The sequence below is a fragment of the Puma concolor genome, chromosome E1 (genome assembly GCF_028749965.1).
Source record: "Puma concolor isolate L17-30 chromosome E1, mPumCon1.1.hap2, whole genome shotgun sequence".
Taxonomy (NCBI): Eukaryota; Metazoa; Chordata; class Mammalia; order Carnivora; family Felidae; genus Puma; species Puma concolor.
In genome coordinates this window covers 9,258,225-9,276,220 of record NC_141680.1, presented here as the reverse complement: position 1 = coordinate 9,276,220, position 17,996 = coordinate 9,258,225, and the positions used below count along the sequence as shown (strand labels likewise).

General features: G+C 50.5%; 1 protein-coding gene across 1 annotated transcript in view; it reads left to right on the top strand.

Moving 5' to 3' along the window:
* CDRT4 (CMT1A duplicated region transcript 4) overlaps positions 1-17,996 on the top strand; it is a 31,542-nt gene that overhangs the window by 10,370 nt on the left and 3,176 nt on the right. The window lies entirely within an intron of this gene.

Below are 17,996 nucleotides of genomic sequence, written 5' to 3'. Positions count from 1 at the left end.
CTCTCTTTCTCAAAAATAAATAAATAAATAAATAAACAAACAAACAAACAACAACAACGAAAATCAACGCAATTAGAAAGTTGCATCCTCTCCTGGACGGCCAACAAGGATTCGCTGAGCGGGGAGCCCCAAAGACAGCGGACCAAACAGCTGCCATGGAAAAGATCCCACCTGCTTCATTGCTCCTGAGCAGAGAAACGGCTCTTGCCTCTTCTTCACCTAAGGTTTTAGGACCCACCAGTGAAAGGGGACCACGCTGAGGTGGAAAAAGCGTTTCCGAAGCTGGAATCAAACACTTCCATGGCACCACGGTGGGGCACGGCTGTTTTGAATCCGGGAGCATGTTAACGTACCATTTCTAAGACTTTTCCGCATCAGACCCGTAACCTTTGACACGAGTCTTTTCCCTGTTGTCCATTGAGGTGCGGACGGATCAGATCAGTGATTCTCAAACTTTCTCGCCCATCCGTGTTGGCTGCGGGCTCGCTAGAGGGCAGGTGGCCGAGTCCCGCCCCACAGTTTCTGATGCGGTTGGCCAGGGTGGGACCGGAGAAATTGCTGACAAGCCCCCACGCGATGCCATCACCACTGGGGGCGCCGAGGTCCCTGGACCACCCTTGATAACCTCTGGTCCAGATTCCGTGCTCCCTGAAAGCAGCGATGGCATCCGTCTTGTTCACCTGGTTCAGTAGGAGGCACCCAATCCGTGTTAAGTGAGGGAATTAAATGCCCCTTCTGTGGATCCCTCCGGGCTTAGGAATGGGGCGGTCAGGGTCAAAGACAGGCTGTCCCCTGATTTGCTGTTGCCCCTAAGCTCCCCAGCAGCCCTCCCATCCTCACAGCAGCCTCAGAGTTTTGGGTGGCCAAGCAGCCATCGAGAACTCTCTGCGTTGTTCCCCCTCGAACCATTCCCAGCCCGTAGGTCTCATCCTACACATTGATTGTCGGAAAACTTTTAACAACTTGGTTCGTGCCCTCGTCTCCGTGGGTGGAGTTTAGGCAGAATTTGAGGCAGAGGGACACGTGACACAAGTGATTTAACGTGTAACGTCTCTCTTGGATCCATTTATGCGGCCCCTGGGTGAAGCCAGTCCTCCCTCTCCGCTCTCCAGGGCCAGGGGAGATGGGGTGGGGACCTGGCACAGGGCTTTGGAGGGATGGAATTAGTTAAGTCTCAGTCCAGGCGGGATGAACGCTGGTGGCCACATCCCACGGAGCTCACACGTCTTCTAGTTCGAGGCCCAGCACCCAGGCCGCGCACACAGAGCCTTCTTTCTTCGTCGAGGAAGAGTGCCCCTTTCACAGCCTGCCACAGGCAAGGGAAATGGAAAATCCCGGAGCATCCCGAGCCCCTCTCAATTTCCAAGGGCACTTCGCCTCTCCCAAGTTCAGGGACAGGACAGGGCGTTTGCATGTGGGCTGGGTCCTGTGGCCAAGCAGCAAGTTCTGTGGCTGGAGGGCTGCGGGCAGCACCGGCCGTGTCTGCCCGGGAGGGGAGAGGTCCCCGCGTGCCGACCGCCCAGCCTTGACCGTGTCGTAGTCAGAAAACAGCTCCGGAGCCCCTCCTGGCCCTCCTGGGCCATAGCCCCAAGCAGAGTAGCAGAAGCGATGGCTTTTCTGAGAAGCTGCTGATCTCAACCCTGCTGGCTGTACATTCCTGGATGATGAGGGAGGGATTCCAGTGTTTACTTTGAACAATGTTTTCCTGTGTCTGAACCGACTGGGTGTTAAATTCTTCCAGATTTCTGGCTCCGTGTTGCAAGTCCAACGGGACAGAAACAGGTTTACGGCAGTTGGCAGGGCAGCAGAAGCGGGGTCGGTCTGGGCACCTTCTGCGTCTAGAATTTCCACTCGGTAGATGGAAAAACTGTCTGTGGGCTCGGCGCCTGGGAGGGGGGTTTGCTGTGGTCCCAGCTCGGAGCCTCGCACATTTCCCACCCGAGAGGGCAAAATTAGCTTGTCTTTTTTTTTTTTGAAACAGAGCAAGGAGTGAGAACAAGCTGAGTTTTGAAGGTCAGGCCTTGCAGTGTTTTCTCCGTTAGTATAAACCCAGAAGTTGTGCTCATAAGGAATTCATTTGGTGGGATATTGGGAAACCGGAGTGAATTCCGGTTCCTGGGGCCTGCGGTGTGAGGAGGTTTCAGGGACACGCAGGAGGTCAGGGCTGGACGGGGGACGGGAGACCCGAATCCTTACTTTTACACAGGGGGAAACTGAGGCACGGAGAGCCCCCCCCCCCCCCCCGCCCAGTGACATGAGGGTTAGGATGTTGAGTTGGAAGGAACTGTCCCCGACGGAGCTGGATGGATCTCTGCAGGGGTTGGGGGACTGTGGCAACTTGGAGCTATTGCTAATCCTTTTTGCCCAGGAGGATGACCACGTGGGGCCACGGGAGGAGGCATTCTTCATTACGTGTTCATAAATCAATGGCTTTAACGACAGAGAACTTCAGGAAACCAAGTTCAAAGATAAGGGCGCTCTTGACTTGCACCGCGCACATGAGCAGTGTCTCCATTCTCACGTTCTCAGATGTGCGCGATGCAGGGGGTGTCTCCCACGGGACCCCCCAAGGACTTGCTCTCTGGAGAGTTCTCGGGGAAGCTCCAGCCTCTGGGCAGGTGCCTGTCAGCCTATTTAATTGGAGCAGCCCAAGTCCCAGGAGGGCATGGGGCGGAGGGTGGCCTGGACACTCACATCATTTAAAAAAAAATTTTTTAAAAAAAAAAAATTTTTTTTTTCAACGTTTATTTATTTTTGGGACAGAGAGAGACAGAGCATGAACGGGGGAGGGGCAGAGAGAGAGGGAGACACAGAATCGGAAACAGGCTCCAGGCTCTGAGCCATCAGCCCAGAGCCTGACGCGGGGCTCGAACTCACGGACCGCGAGATCGTGACCTGGCTGAAGTCGGATGCTTAACTGACTGTGCCACCCAGGCGCCCCTAAAAAAAAATTTTTTTTAATGTTTATATTTATTTTTGAGACAAGAGGGAGACAGAGCATGAGCAGGGGAGGGGCAGAGAGAGAGAGAGAGAGAGACTTGTGCTGTATCAAAATGGCCTCATCAAAATTGGCTTTTAGAGGATGGCCTTAATTCTGTGGTGTTTTGTAGCCATAAATTCTTGACTGTACGCGTTCCCTTCTTCCAGCAGAAATTGCTTCTAGGAGAGATGGGAGTGGGATTGAGGCGGCGAAATCACTCCCACTGCTGGAAGGATAGGACGTTCTCTCCCGTCTCCATCTCTGGGGTTTCCTTAACATGTCTGGTAAGGACCCTGTATCGGTTATCTCTTGCTGCGTAACAAAGTACCCCAAGACTCAGTTGCTTAAAACAAACGTCTGTTATCTCGCAGATTCCGTGGGTCAAGAATCCGAGTGTGGCGCGGCCGTGTGCCTCCGTGTCAAGGTCTCTTCATGAGGGTGCAGTCGTGGCTTAGGCTGGGGCTGTGGTCCCCTCTGGAGGCTTAACTAAGGGGCGGGGGAGGATCCACTTCCAAGCTCACCCACATGGCTGTTGGCAAAATTAAGTTTCTCACAGGCTGTTGAACTAAGGGCCTCGCTTCCTTGTTTGTTGTTGACCACAAGTCTTCTCCAGAGAGCGGCTCACAACATGGCGGCCGGCTTCCCTCGGAATGAATGACTGGGAGAACAAGAGGGAGAGGGAGCATGCTCGAGATGGAAGGCACAGTTTTTTGTAAACTAGTCTCACAAGTGACGTCACACCATTTTACCTCGTTGGGAGGGAGTCGCGTTGGTAGCTTATACTCAAAGTGAGGATGTGAATACCAGGAGGTGGGATCATTGGGGGCCATCTTGGAGGCTGCCTACCGCAGGCCTTTGGGCCGGGCTGCTTTTGAGTCTGTTCAACCTGTGGGCCGTGACACCTCAGCAGTTCTGATACGCCAGTGGCTGTGAGGGGCAGAGGGAAAGGAACTCTGTGGTCCCCCCTACTTCTCCTCGGGGGTGGGTCCCTTCACTGGCATAGCCTTCTGAAGACCTCTCAGGGGCAAATGATTCTAAATTTCTAAACTAGGTACACTTACCCTCCACTCTCCCATCCCTTCCCACCTTCCTTCTAAGGGAAGAGCCCAAGGCAGCCCTCTCTCCGAGGTCTTTGTCACTTCCGAGTAAAGCTCCACGACAGGGCAGCTTTCCCCAGAGTTCACCTGGTGCTCACCTTGGGCGCCAATGTTAGTCAGTATTCTTGTCACCGAAATGAGCCCCGGTCACAAACCAGAGAGTGAAAGCTCTGCCATTCGTTCAGGAGTTCATGGTCTTCAACACAAAAGCAGAATGTTATAAATATTTTCATGGGTCACGGAATACTCGCGTCTCAGTTAATCGGATTGTCCTCGCGTCTTCACATGAGGCAGGATGTTTCTCCTCCTGGATATGAGGAAACTGAGGTTCAGACAGATTAAGTAACTTGCTCGAGATTGGACAGAAAGAAATGAAGCTGGGGTTTCGAACCTGTTCTCCTGACTCCAGTTCTGTGCTCCGCCCCGCGTCCCTTTTAAAGTTGTTTGCAGCCCCGAGTCCCCAGATTCTTCCCAGTAGGAATCTGGCGAGACTTCTCGGCCCTGTTTTGCTCCTTAGGTCATTCTAGATCAGGGCTGCAGTGACCCGAGAAGAGAAATAGAAGCTGGGCTGTTGGGGCCTGGAAAGTGGGGTAGGGTGGGTGAGACGTGGGCACAGCAGTAGGGCAGCAGTTGTGTGGGGGGCGAGGGGGTCCCCTGAGCCCAACCTCTGCCCTCTCACTGCGCCAATCTCTTCCCCGATCTTCAAGTTATTGTCCCATTTTTGATGAGACACATTTGGCCCGTGTCTCCAGCCGGAAAGCCGGACCACCTTGTTTTGGCATTTGTGAGAGCTGTCACAGTCCTGCATTCGTGGTGATGATAACGATTCCCCCCCCCCCCCCCCCCCCGCCCCGCAGTGGGTTCTTACCACGTGCCTGGGCCCTGTGCCTGATGCTTTGTGGGAATTATCGCATGACCAGCATCCTCGGGGCCATCCAAGGATAAGTTCTTGGTATTGCCTCTATTTTATAGATGGGCGCACAGGGATCAGGAAGCGAGCCTATCTTATTTCTGGTCACACAGCCAAGGAGCAGCCGGCCTGTCCTGAGCTCGTGTTCGTCGTTCCACGCCTTGCTCTGCTGCAAACAATTGTCCAACACGCAGCCTCGCCTTTTTTAAGAGCTTTGGCCGATTCTCTCATCAGTTGCCCTCTTGAGATGTTGAAACACACCATGAGATCACAGGAACACAGCAAGAACAGCCAGGAGAGAGTTGGTTTTCCTGCAGGGATTGCACGATGGTGCCTCTCGAAGGCCAGGCCTTCGCCGGGCAGAGGACGTCCACGCAATGCCCTCCATGAGGGGCCTGTTCCCGGAGTTTCAAAGCATTCGAAGCCTCCCTCCCGCGTGCCAAGGCCTCCTTGTTTCATTGGGCCTCTGACTCCACAAAAACTCCCTTTGTCAGAACTTCAAAATTTCCTGGCATGTTCCCCACACATTTTTTCGATGTGGATGGCTGTGATGTTTCACTATGCATTTACTTGTGTCTATTTGTGCCTAGAAAGATTCGTTTGAAGCTAGCAGCTCAATATTTCTCCCCAATTTCTTTTTTCTTTAGGTTTATTTATTTTTGAGAGAGAAAGAGAGAGAGAGAGAGAGAGAGCGTGCTCACGCACAAGTGGGGGAAAGGCAGAGAGGGTGGGGGACCCAGGACCCGAAGCAGGCTCCAGGCTCTGTGCTGCGATGTGGGGTTCGAACCCACGAACGGTGAGATCATGACCTGACCTGAAGTCGGATGCTTCACCAACCGAGCCACCCAGGCGCCCCTATCTTTCTCCCCAATTTCAAGAGGCCCCCCCCCACTGCCCCACTGCCCCCCGCTTCCTCCTTGACCTCTGGGAGGTTGGCTATTTTCTCTTTCAGCTGGAGGGAACAGTATTCTATATATTCCGTTGTCTGCTTCCCCCCCAAACTATCCATGTTAGTTACACTATCTTATGTTTTACAAGTTGACCTCTCTCATTCCTTCCCCCCAGCCCCTCCAGAAACCTAGTTAAATGAACTGCACCAGGGACTTGTAAGAGCTTCCAGATGGGAGAAGGGAGGACCAGAAGAGATCAGAACAAGGTAAGCAGGTGTGGCCTTAGGTCTTGACCGTGGTCTGTCCTCAAAGTAGGCGACGTGAGGGCCAGGAGTTGCTTGGAAGTCGAAGATCTTCCTTCGGAGCTTTAAGAAACACAATTTAGGAAGGGAGAGACAGCGGTACCAGCTCGGTAGCACGCAGTGGGGATACGTGACCCTGACTGGTGAGGCGTGTGTGAGCCCACGCGCAGGGCTGGCCACCCGCCAAGGGAAGAGTCCCCGGAGCAGCCGTGGAAGGAGAGATAAAGGGACCTGTGGGGGGGAGGGGCGCGCATCTAGTTTGTGATCATTGTGAGGGAAGAAAACGTCTCACGTCCAGCAACTCACATCCACTTCTGGGCACGCGAAGCGTCTCATTTAACCTTCATCAGAAAATCCTACAAGGGAGGCGAGTCATTCCCATTTTACAGATGGGGAAGACTTCAGGCTCAGAGAGAGAGGCGAAGTGATTTGCCCGCACTTAGAAGCAGTGAGCGAAGGTGCCAGGAACTGAACCCAGCTCTTGCCAGGAGCCGTTATCCGTGTGTCGTATTTATTAGGGTGACGCCCCGCTTTCGCCGATGAATCTTCTTGTTTTTTTTTCCCCCAAGGTTTTTATTTATTTTGACAGAGGGGGTGCGAGCAGGGGGGAGGGCAGAGGGAGAGGGAGAATCCCAAGCAGGCCCCGCGCTGTCAGCACAGAGATTGTTTGAGATTTTCGCACTGGGCAGTGTGGTACAGGGTGATGGCTTTCTCTGAGATGGAAAAGACCAGAGAGGAAGACTTCCGGGGGTAAGGTGGAGAGCTCTGTTTGAACCCTGAGAAGTTTGAGGTCTTATTAAGATGTGCAAATGATGACAAAGATGGCGGCTGGATAGGTAAGTTTGGTCTCTGGGGACTGGCCACAAGATTTGGCAAATAGATGAGCTTTGAGGCAACAGAACTCAGCGGTGCCATCTTGGGGACATGCAGGGATTAAAAAAAAAAAAAAGAAGGGAGCCCAGAAATCATCTGTGTGGGGACTGAAAAGGAACGATGGCACCACGGGTCTGAGTGGCGTTAAGTCTGTTTGGAAGCCAAGTTGGAAGATGTTTCAGGAACACGAGGGGGGTCAGCTATTACCCATGACCACTTTTGGAAGGTAATGAGGGAGAAGCTTGGGCTGCAGGGGAGAGGTGTTTTGTTGACAAGAGTCAAAAGGGAAGTGGGAGGGAAGGCAGCACGTATGTGTCACTCATGAGATGTTAAGAAACCACTGTTGACGATAAGGGTGACGGTACAAAGGGAAACCAGTGTTCCAGAAACTGAGGTTGTCAGTGGCTGAGGACAGAGGCTGGCAGCAGCCAGGTGGGAAGAGGGAATAGTCTGATAGGATGAGCTTCAAAGGAGAGGGAGGGACATGGTCTGAGAATGGCGGTGGGGATTAAGGCGGATGAACACCCACCTCCGGGTCCAGAAACCTGCGGGTCACGAGGGGAGAAACAGCCCTCCGTTGAGAGGAGAGAGGGTCTATCCTTTGGTGGTGATTTGACAAAGCGTTCTTGGCAGGAAGTCCCAGGGATGTATAGGGGTGGGGGTTTCTCCAAATTTTGGAGAAATTGGTTTCTCCAAATTTTGGAGAAATTGGTTTCTCCAAATTTTGGAGAAATTGGTTTCTCCAAATTTTGGAGAAATTGGTTTCTCCAAATTTTGGGTTCTGATCCTCAGCTTTTCGGACTTTGCACACAATTTTATCCATTTACTCAAGGCTCCAAATAAATGCCACAGCTTCTGCTCCCTGGCAGTTCTCTTCCCGTAATGTGGTGGATGCCATTTGTAATCGGGTCATTTTTTTCCTTCTTCCAAGAGCACAGGGGAAGGGTAGGGTCTCTCCTTGGGAGGGTTAGGAAAGGCTTCTCTGAATGCTTGAGCTGTGCTCTGGGTTTTGGGGGACATGCGGCCCATTAGAAGTGGGAGGTGAGGAGAAGGACTCAGGACACGCCCATGAGAAGGACCCGCGCCCAGGGCTCGAGTGCGCAGGGGGACAGTCACGGTGACAGGAGCTCAGATTGGAAGGCGTTTCTGGGACTAGATTGTGGGGGGGGGGGTGCATTTTGTCTCTAGGAAATAAGTAGCAAATAGGTTTTGAACAGAAGCGTGACCTTCCCGGGACCGGGACCTTCTCGGTTTTTCTCTGATTAGAATGTCATGCCTGGTGTAGTGCTCGAACAAGCACTCAGTAAATATTTGTCGAATGGATGAATGGATATATTGATGGATGATGTTTCTTGCAGCCGCCGAACGGAGGAGGAGCCGGAGGGAAAGAGAATAGAGGTGGCAGGATGTATTTGGAGAACAGAGCCTGAATCTGGGGTGTGAGAGGGAAGGAGGAATTGAGTTTCTACTTTGAGGGCACGCGATTTGACAGCTTCCTGATGGCTCAGGGACCTTGTCAAGAGCATGTACGGTTTCTACTGGGAGTGATAATGCCCGGGATGGCCTCGTTACAGCCGGGGGCTGGAGTGCGGGGTTGGAACCGGTGACCCGTTCACTAAATGGCTCATGCCCATTGTGCTTTTCTAGAAAACCGGTTGGCTCTTTGAGGTTCTTTGGTTCCTTCAGCTGTCACCCAGAGTCCTGACAATTGGCTGGAATAGTCTGTCCCTCCTCGTTTGGAGGTTGGGTGACATTCGTTGAGAGGCTTTCACTTGAGTCCTACGCCTTGAACTCTAGGCCCCATACCTTGAAAGTTTAGAGCACTTGTCATTGATCTCATTGCTATCTCCTTGCTAGCATATGTAGTCTTTTTTAATTTAAAAAAATGTTTATTTATTTTGAGAGAGGGAGAGAGCGAAAACACATGCCTGCGAGTGGGGGAGGAGCAGGGAGAGAAGGAGAGAGAGAATCCCCAGTAGGTTCCTTGCTGTCAGTGCAGAGCCCAATGCAGGGCTCGAACTCACAGACCGTGAGATCACGGCCTGAGCCGAAGTCGGTCGCTCAACCGACTGAGCCACCCAGGCGCCCCAGATTCTGATGGATTGTTAGGCGGCCTCTCACATAACTATGAGGAATCTCTAAGAACATGAGAAAATACAATCAGATGTTTGGGCAAAATGATGGGTTCAGAAGGATACGTACATTTTGCGGCCACAACCACATAAGCCAGGAAGGAGACCACAAAGATAAATGTTGTGTGATGGTAATGGGATTATGAGATTCAAAAAATAACCCTTTCCAAACTTTCTATAATGCGGATACGCAATTTCTGTTACGAGACCACGTGGGAATAAATACAGCAAAATGCCACTGGCCGTCATCGACATGACTCATGCCTAGAATTGCTTTTCTAGGAAAGCTGATGATTTTTTTTCTGCTTCCTCCCCACAATCTGCTAGTGCAGGAGGGGGTTGGCCACGGTGCGGGAAGGAATTTGGGACTCCGCTAATCGGATAGAGCTGTCTTGGCACGGCGGCGGAATTAACCTCCTTCACCCCACCGGCCACAGCTCCCCCCAGACGTTTGAGAGCTTTGCTTTCATCGTGGTCGGGAGTTCTCTGTGACCCAAGAGTTGGGTGCAATGCGTGATGGATGGATTTGTTTACCTTCTGGTGGGAACGGGGATAACGGTGTCCTCCTGACGACACGCGGGCGATAGGCTGACGGAATAACTGAACCCTACGGAAGGCAGCTACCTTCGTGCTTTGCTTTGAGGCCAAGCCTCAAATACAAGTCCCCTTCTTCAAGACAAACGCCGGCCTAGATTCCTAGTGCGTTGAGCATTTTATTTATTTTTTATTTTTAAAAAAAAATTTTTTTTTTCAACGTTTTTATTTATTTTTGGGACAGAGAGAGACAGAGCATGAACAGGGGAGGGGCAGAGAGAGAGGGAGACACAGAATCGGAAACAGGCTCCAGGCTCCGAGCCATCAGCCCAGAGCCCGACGCGGGGCTCGAACTCACGGACCGCGAGATCGTGACCTGAGCTGAAGTCGGACGCTTGACCGACTGCGCCACCCAGGCGCCCCGCGTTGAGCATTTTAAAAGGGGGTGGCCTGGCCCATTGATTGAGGCCAGTCCTGGGAAATCCCTGCCTGTTTCCACTATGAGTTTGCTGGGTTCACAATGACCCCATTGTTCCGGGGAAGCAGGACTTCCTTCTTCTGATTGATTGAACATTGTGGGGCCACACATTGTCATGGTCCCGCTGCTCACGAACCGGCGGTCTGGCAGAGAGAGGGTCTCCGAGCACAAAATGCTGAGGGCCTTCCTTATCTGGTTTCCTGAATGTGAAGTTATAAGACTGTTTCTTGCTGCCTGTTTCCACATCTTTCCTACCTGTCTAGCCTATCCATTTACAAGCGTCCCCCAAACGTCCACGGAAGGGAAAGGTTGAAAAGCTCTCTCCTCTGGTGTTGCCTGTTTGGTTTGTTCTGGAAGTTTCGTTTTGAAATTTGGAACTTGATCTCCAGATAATAGGATCCCACGTGCTTTGTGCTTAATGGGTCTTCATGTGACATCATCTTAAAAGGGAATTTTAATATTTATGGTTGGCTATTCCTTGGGTAAATATGAAATTCAAATCCGTAGTTCTACCGGAATGACGTCACAAGGCCCAACGCCCAACGCTTCTTCCGGTAGTGAATTTGTAAAGCGGTCGTTTAGCCAGCTCAACACTGTAGTTCGTATGCAGAAGACGTATCGTTTGGAAACAGGGTTTAAGATTTGCATACTGGGGGCGCCTGGGTGGCTCAGTCGGTTAAGCGCCCGACTCCGGCTGAGGACGTGATCTCACGGTCCGTGGGTTCGAGCCCCACGTCGGGCTCTGTGCTGATGGCTCAGAGCTCATTCTGTGTCTCCCTCTCTATCGGCCCCTTCCGGGCTCATGCTGTCTCTCTCTGTCTCTCAAAAACAAACAAATGTAAAAAAAAAAAAAAAAAAAAAAAAAAAGATTTGACTACTGGAAGAAGAATGTGGGCCCTGATCACATCAGTCAACATTTGAAAACACTAGAGGCTGGCATTTGAACCATGCCCATGATTTCCCTTGTCTTTCAAGACTCACCATAAACCTCTTCTCTTCTTGAATCTTGTTTCTTGACCTCCCTCCCCACCTGGCTGAGTTAGGAAGCTTGTGCTCTGTCTACTTCAAGGGGCCGTGAGTTCCTTGAACCAAAGCTGTGCCTCGTTCTGTTTTGTGTCTCCAGTACCCAGCACAATACTCGGTACACGGAGCTGCTCAGTAATCATCTGCAGAGCGGCTGCTGTGCCTTGCGTTGGCCTATGTACAGGGAACTTCTCCGCTTTATTTTTCTTGACGATAAAGACAACGTGGATTATTCTTGTTTGATTTGTTATTGGCCTTGGCAGAAAACAAATCTGCCTTGTGAGCCTTTGACATTGAGAAGGGTAGATCCCAAAGCAAGAGGTGAATGTGGAGAATCTGCCAGATGTTTGGGGTGAGCACAGAACTAACTCACAGGCATTACAAGTCTCGTGTTTGGAACTCAATGTTGAAGGCATGCATGAGTGAATGAATGGGTAGTCTATGGCCGTAGGTACTTGAACTTTGTTGCCATTCTGCGTCTCTCAAGGCACACACATGACTGTAAGAGGAAATAGGTGGTGTACAGAAGCGTTTTCGAGAAGCAGTGTACCCCCCTCCCACCCACCATAAACGATGAATCAGGAATGCCAGGTCTGTGTTAGAAGATGGGCATTTCTTTTCTTTTCTTTTTTTTAATTTTTAAAAGATGTTTATTTATTTTTGAAGGAGAGAGAGAGAGAGAGAGAGAGAGTGAGCAGGGGAGGGGCAGAGAAAGAGAGGGAGAGAGAGAATCCGAAGCAGGCGCCAGGCTCGGGGGCTGTCAGCACAGAGCCCGACGCGGGGCTCGAACTCACGAACCGCGAGATCACGACCTGAGCCGAAGTCGGACATAGCTAACAACTATGCCATCCACTGTGTGCAACTTAATAGGGTATAGTAATAGGCTCGTTTCCCTTCTCTTTAGAGTGGAGTGTGTGTGTTTGGGGAGGGGCAGGGATGGGGGGGGAAGGTGGCCAGCATATCGTTGCATAAGGAGATGGGGAGACCAGCTTGCTTCTCCCCACCCTCGCTCTCCTCTGGCTTAACAGTTCTGGGATTCCCCACACTCCCTGGCCTCAGTGTTTCTAAAGACACATCAAACCCGTATGTTGTAGGTGCCCCCCTGGAGCCCATCAGGGAGAGGTGAGGCTATGGCAAGAGTTTCTGTAGCGTCCACAGGGAGGCAGGGTAGAGAGGTGGAGAGAATCATGATGAGGCAGGGCTCCTGGGAAGCTCGTTGGGTGTGCACTGTATTTCCCTGGCACACAGGGGGTCAGAGTATGCACTTGGCCTGTAAGGTGGTGGGGGGGGGGTGTTTTATGTGTCTCCCGGGAGGGCCACTTGGGACGCACTGCACCGGGAACATTTCTGCTGATCTTAGAGGTAAACCTTCCAAGATGCTAACAGCCTAAGTGGCAGCTTCCTCTCCAGCCAAAAGAAATGAAGAGTAGCCAGAAGGCAGAAAAGGAAACAGAGGGCAGGGGTGGATAGGCAAGGTTGAGGGGGATAACGCGCAGAGGTGAAACAAAACTCTGCATCCACTTCCCGTTTGGGACATTGTTCTCCTTCTGGGGCCAGACCAGACTCTGGGGTGTGGGAAGACAAGATGCCTGCAGACTGGAGCAGGGGAGAGAGGAAAGGGGCTGAACAAAGGAAAATAGGGCTAGCTCCCAACGGAGTGCAAGGCTCTCACGTTGGCTTGTTCTGCTCCGTATGGACACTTTTGGGGGACCAAGCCTCTGAGGCCGATTTCAGAGGAAGTGAGTCATTGAAGACCCGGCTATCCCTTGAGCAAGTTCACCCTTCCATTCTCTTATGTTATCACTGTCTATGGTGCTCCGGGTTCCAAAACAAGGCTGGGGAAGGACGTTGCTTTGGAATCCACACCGATGTTCTCCTGGTAACTAGTTCTAGGACATTCTCTACCCAGTGGGTGGATGGATCCTTCCCTGGTCAAATGAGGTTAGGGGGTACTAACAATTCCCCCCTTTTGGAGGGTGACAGAGCGAGGCAACATATTTAGAGGCTCTGAGAAGTGCTGTACTAAAGGCATTTGTTTAACAGCTCATTTTCCAAACTTCCCTGGCTGTATTTCCCTTCCCTTGCTGTATTTATATTGCATAACAACATAGACCGTGTGAATGGTGTCCCCTGGATTAAATAATCTATGTGGGTTTACAGGGTGACCCTTGGCATGGACCTCCCCTGTCCCCTTTTTAAAAGAAAAAAATTTTTTTAAAATGTTTAGTGTTGAGAGAGAGAAAGACAGAGCGAGAGCAGGGGAGGGGCAGAGAGAGAGAGGGAGACACAGAATCCAAAGCAGGCTCCAGGCTCCGAGCTGTCAGCACAGAGCCTGACGCGGGGCTTGAACTCACAGACCGTGAGATCAGGACCCGAGCTGAAGTCGGACACTCAACCGACTGAGCCACCCAGGCGCCCCGTTTCCCCCCTCTTTTAAGTAAGTAACATCGGTTAACATCTTGAGAGATTCTTGCTTTATGTGGGACATAGTTTAGGAAACACTGGATTACGATACCGTTTTGATCATCGTGAGTGTGCGAATGGCTTCGCCTCCACAGCATTAGCGGGCTAGAAAGTCTGAGCGGAGTTGGCTTGTATCAATGTGCGTATCTCTCAGTCCTGCCTGGAATCCACAAAATCCCTTTGGAAGATGGTTTCCTGAGATAAGGATGCGGCTTGTGGCCGCAGACAGAGGGTGAGATTAGCTTTGCGTGAGATTACCACCCGCAGCCACGGTTTTCTTAGCTCAGTACTTTAAGGCTCTGGCTGTCCTTTGATGGAAGGAAATTCTCGTATTGGCAGGTGGTAATGGAAATGTACTAGGGTCCTTTTAAATGTTTAAAGGCCACTGACATTCAGTAATATATATATATATATATATATATATATATATATATATATATGGATCCATATCTATTCAAGAGTGCATCAATGAAAATATGTCTTAAAACAACGAAAGGGCTGAATGATGCCCCTGATCTGTTTCCTAATAAGGCTAAGTTTCCTAAGTGGCTAATACCCTCTAAATCTTCAGTGTTTTTTTGACTTGGTCTCTAAGAATGGTGGTTCCCAAACCTTGCAGTACCTTAGAACCAAGCTTTCGAATTCTGATGGTCGTATTGCGTCTCATTCCGACTAAATCCCAATGCTGCCAGGCATAGGACTTTTTTTTTTTTTAATGTTTATTTCTCTTTGAGAGAGAAAGACAGAGCCTGAGTGGGGAAGGGGCAGAGAGAGAGAGAGAGGGAGGCACAGAATCTGAAACCGGCTCCAGGCTCTGAGCTGTCAGCAGAGAGAGCCTGACGCGGGGCTCGAACTCGGAAACGGCAAGATCGTGACCTGAGCTGAAGTCGGTCGCCCAACCGACTGAGCCACTCAGGTGCCTCCTGGCATATGAATTTGTAAAAGATCCCCGGTAATTCCAATGTGCAGCAAAGGTGGAGGACTGATGACTTGGAAACCCTTTAAGCTGCAGACGGCTTATTATAACATCCATACCTCTGTAAGAGAGATAGGACAGGAATTCACATTCATCTCCTAAGTTGAGATAATGGAGGTCCTAAGACCATGTCAAGGAACGTGACCAAGGTCACAGATTTGTGTCTGATTCCAGGCAAGTGTCTGGAGGCCCTTCAGGCAAGGCTGGCCGAGGCCAGCATATCAGGCAAGATTCTGGAAATGGTAGGACAAGAGATTGGGTTCGGGTGGGAGGAGATGGGCTTGAAAACCCAGTGGACTGAACACAGGCCTTTGTGCCTAGAGGAGAAACAAGAAAAGCACTTCAATGTTATGCCTCCTGCCCCTCCCATCAATGCTGTTTCTGTCTGCAGCCTGCTGGTTTGCATTTCGTTTATAGGGAGACAAAATGGAACCTTTGTGCCAGAGTCGAAGGAGATTGTAAAAGCCCACAGCTTGTCTTCAGACTTAATGTCAACTATGTGTATGTGTCTCTTTTATTTTCAGACAAACAAGTCCTCACCATGAGTTCTGAGGCCGTCTCAAACACTCCCTGCCTTGGGCTTGTAGCATCCTGGTTCTTGCATCAACACTAACAGTTCTGTAGACAAGGGGATAAGTCAAGAAATCTCTTTCCTTGGAGGGGAACAGGCATGGGCCGGGTGATCGCTGGGGCGACACCCTCTACATTACTGGGGACTTGGGATGGGTGACCCACAGTTCTGAGATCCATGGTGGGTCTTAGAAGGAGAGATGAGTTGCTCCAACGTTCTTTTTTTTTTGTCGTTTATTATTACACAAAGCCGTAGGTTAGCGGTCTATGTGAACGAGCTGTTTCTTCTGTGACCTCAGAAAAAAGATACTGTGACTTCTCCTAACAATGTGCTGTCATGGGGATGCCTGGGTGGCTCAGTCGTTTGAGTCCGACTCTTGATTTCGGCTCGGGTCGTGATCTCATGGTTGTGAGATCGAGCGCTGTGTCAGGCTCTGCACGGACAGCAGGGGCCCTGCTTGGGATTCTCTGTCTCTCTCTCTCTTTCTCTTCCCCTCCCCCCACCCCCTCAATAAATAAATAAATAAATGCGTACAGATGCATATACAATTAAATGTCACTTATTCTTAGGTAGTTTTCACTTTTCTTGTTGCTATGGAGAATATAGTTTCATATTTTGAGCTTTATATATGAAGGGAAGTGATTTTTAATTTCTGTAATAAACAATACTTTATTCTCGGGGTTTTTAAAAAGTTGTGTCATCCACAAACGATGATAACTGTCTTTTCTTACAGGTAGGCACGCTTCTAATTTCTTTTTCGGGCGTTAGGCTAACAGCTACCACTTATATTTATTTATTTATTTATTACATTTTTTTAAAAATTTGTTTTTGAGAGACAGAGAGAGACAGAACACAAGTTGGGGAGAGGCAGAGAGAGAGAGAGGGAGACGCAAAATCCGAAGCAGGCTCCAGGCTGTCCTCACAGAGCCCGACGCGGGGCTCGAACTCCCGAGCCGTGAGATCATGACCTGAGCCAAAGTCGGACGCTTCACCGACTGAGCCACTCGGGCACCCCAACAGCTACAACTTCTAGAACAATGTTAAACAAAAGCGACAAATGGGACAACACAAGAATGCCCTGTACTGTGAAATGTGGTATTGGCTATTGGGCAGATTTTCAACAATCGTATCGAGAAAACATTGCTCTTGTGGTAAGAGTGTTTTTAAACATCAATAGTGGCTGTTGAAAGGACGTGGCTTTTAAAACACATTAATGGGGGCACCTGGGTGGCTCAGTGGGTTGAGCATCCGACTCTTGATTTTGGTCATGATCTCAGTTTGTGAGACAGCCCTGAGTCGGACTCTGCACTGACCGCAGGGCACCTGCTTGGGATTCTCTCCCTCCCTCTCTCTCTGCCCCTCCTCTGCTCTCTCCCTCTCTCTCAAAATAAGTAAGACAAACTTAAAGAATGTGTTGTCATGAAAGATCGCCACTAAGACAGAACAGTGGGGCCTCTGTAAAGCCTGGATCTGAGCCGATTTGACAGAAAGTAGCTTTTTTTTTTTTTTTTTAGAGTATGAATAAATGTCTAGAATGCGATCCTTTGTTAGGTGTGTAATAATAAAATGCTGACATTGGGAATAACTTACTTTAGAACTATAGTGGGATTTAAGGTTGCCCCCATCAATAACGCATTTACTTGCATACCACAATGGTTCCTTGGCTAGGAGAATAAAGGGGGCGGAAAACCTGGAGATTTGCTTCTCTCAGGGGAGCGTTTCACACACAGCAGGGCAGCCCCTACAGATGTTGCAGCTGAAAGAAAGATATAGAACCATTAGTCTGTCTAAAGCGGCTTTACTCAGTGTGTGGTCCTCAGACCAGCACTGTCCCCTGGGATCTTCTTGGCAAATGCAAATTCTCAGGTCCCCAAAGCAGACCTACTGAACCAGAATCTTAGGGTGCCCCTCCACCCCCACCCCGACGCTGTTTTTTTGTTTTTTTTGTTTTTTATTTTTTTTTCAACGTTTATTTATTTTTGGGACAGAGAGAGACAGAGCATGAACGGGGGAGGGGCAGAGAGAGAGGGAGACACAGAATCGGAAACAGGCTCCAGGCTCCGAGCCATCAGCCCAGAGCCCGACGCGGGGCTCGAACTCCCGGACCGCGAGATCGTGACCTGGCTGAAGTCGGACGCTTAACCGACTGCGCCACCCAGGCGCCCCCCGACGCTGTGTTTTAACAAGCTCTCCCGGCAGTGTTAGCTTTCACTGAGGTTTGAGAAGCCCTGCTCTAGGCTGATGGTTCCCATAGTGTGGTCACCTGACCGCTGGCACAAGCATCACCCGAAATCTTGTTCAAAAGCCTCTGAGACTTTTCCCACAGCAGAAATGCTCCATGGCATTTCAGACGTTCAAGTTCAGATGTTCAAGGACCCCAGAGATGCACAGCCCTGAGTGTACCAAATAACGAATTCTTGGATAAAAATTCTCCGATGCGCGTGTTTCCAGTCTTAGCACTAACTAGAAGGGAACTACCAAGCTCTCCTGGACCTGTTTCCTGTCACTAGGTAGTTAACGATAAAACCTTGCAAACCGTCAGCATCTCCTGCCCCGCCTCTGGTTTAGGACGCTGGTTGTCGAATCTGGAGCTCCGGAGGGGGGCTCAACACTGTGTTCTTTTCTTTTCTTTTTAAAAAAAATTTTAACGTTTACTTTGGAGACAGCAACAGAGTGTGAGCGGAGGAGGGGCAGAGAGAGGGGGAGACACGGAATCCGAAGCAGGCTCCGGGCTCCGAGCTGTCAGCACAGAGCCCGACGCGGGGCT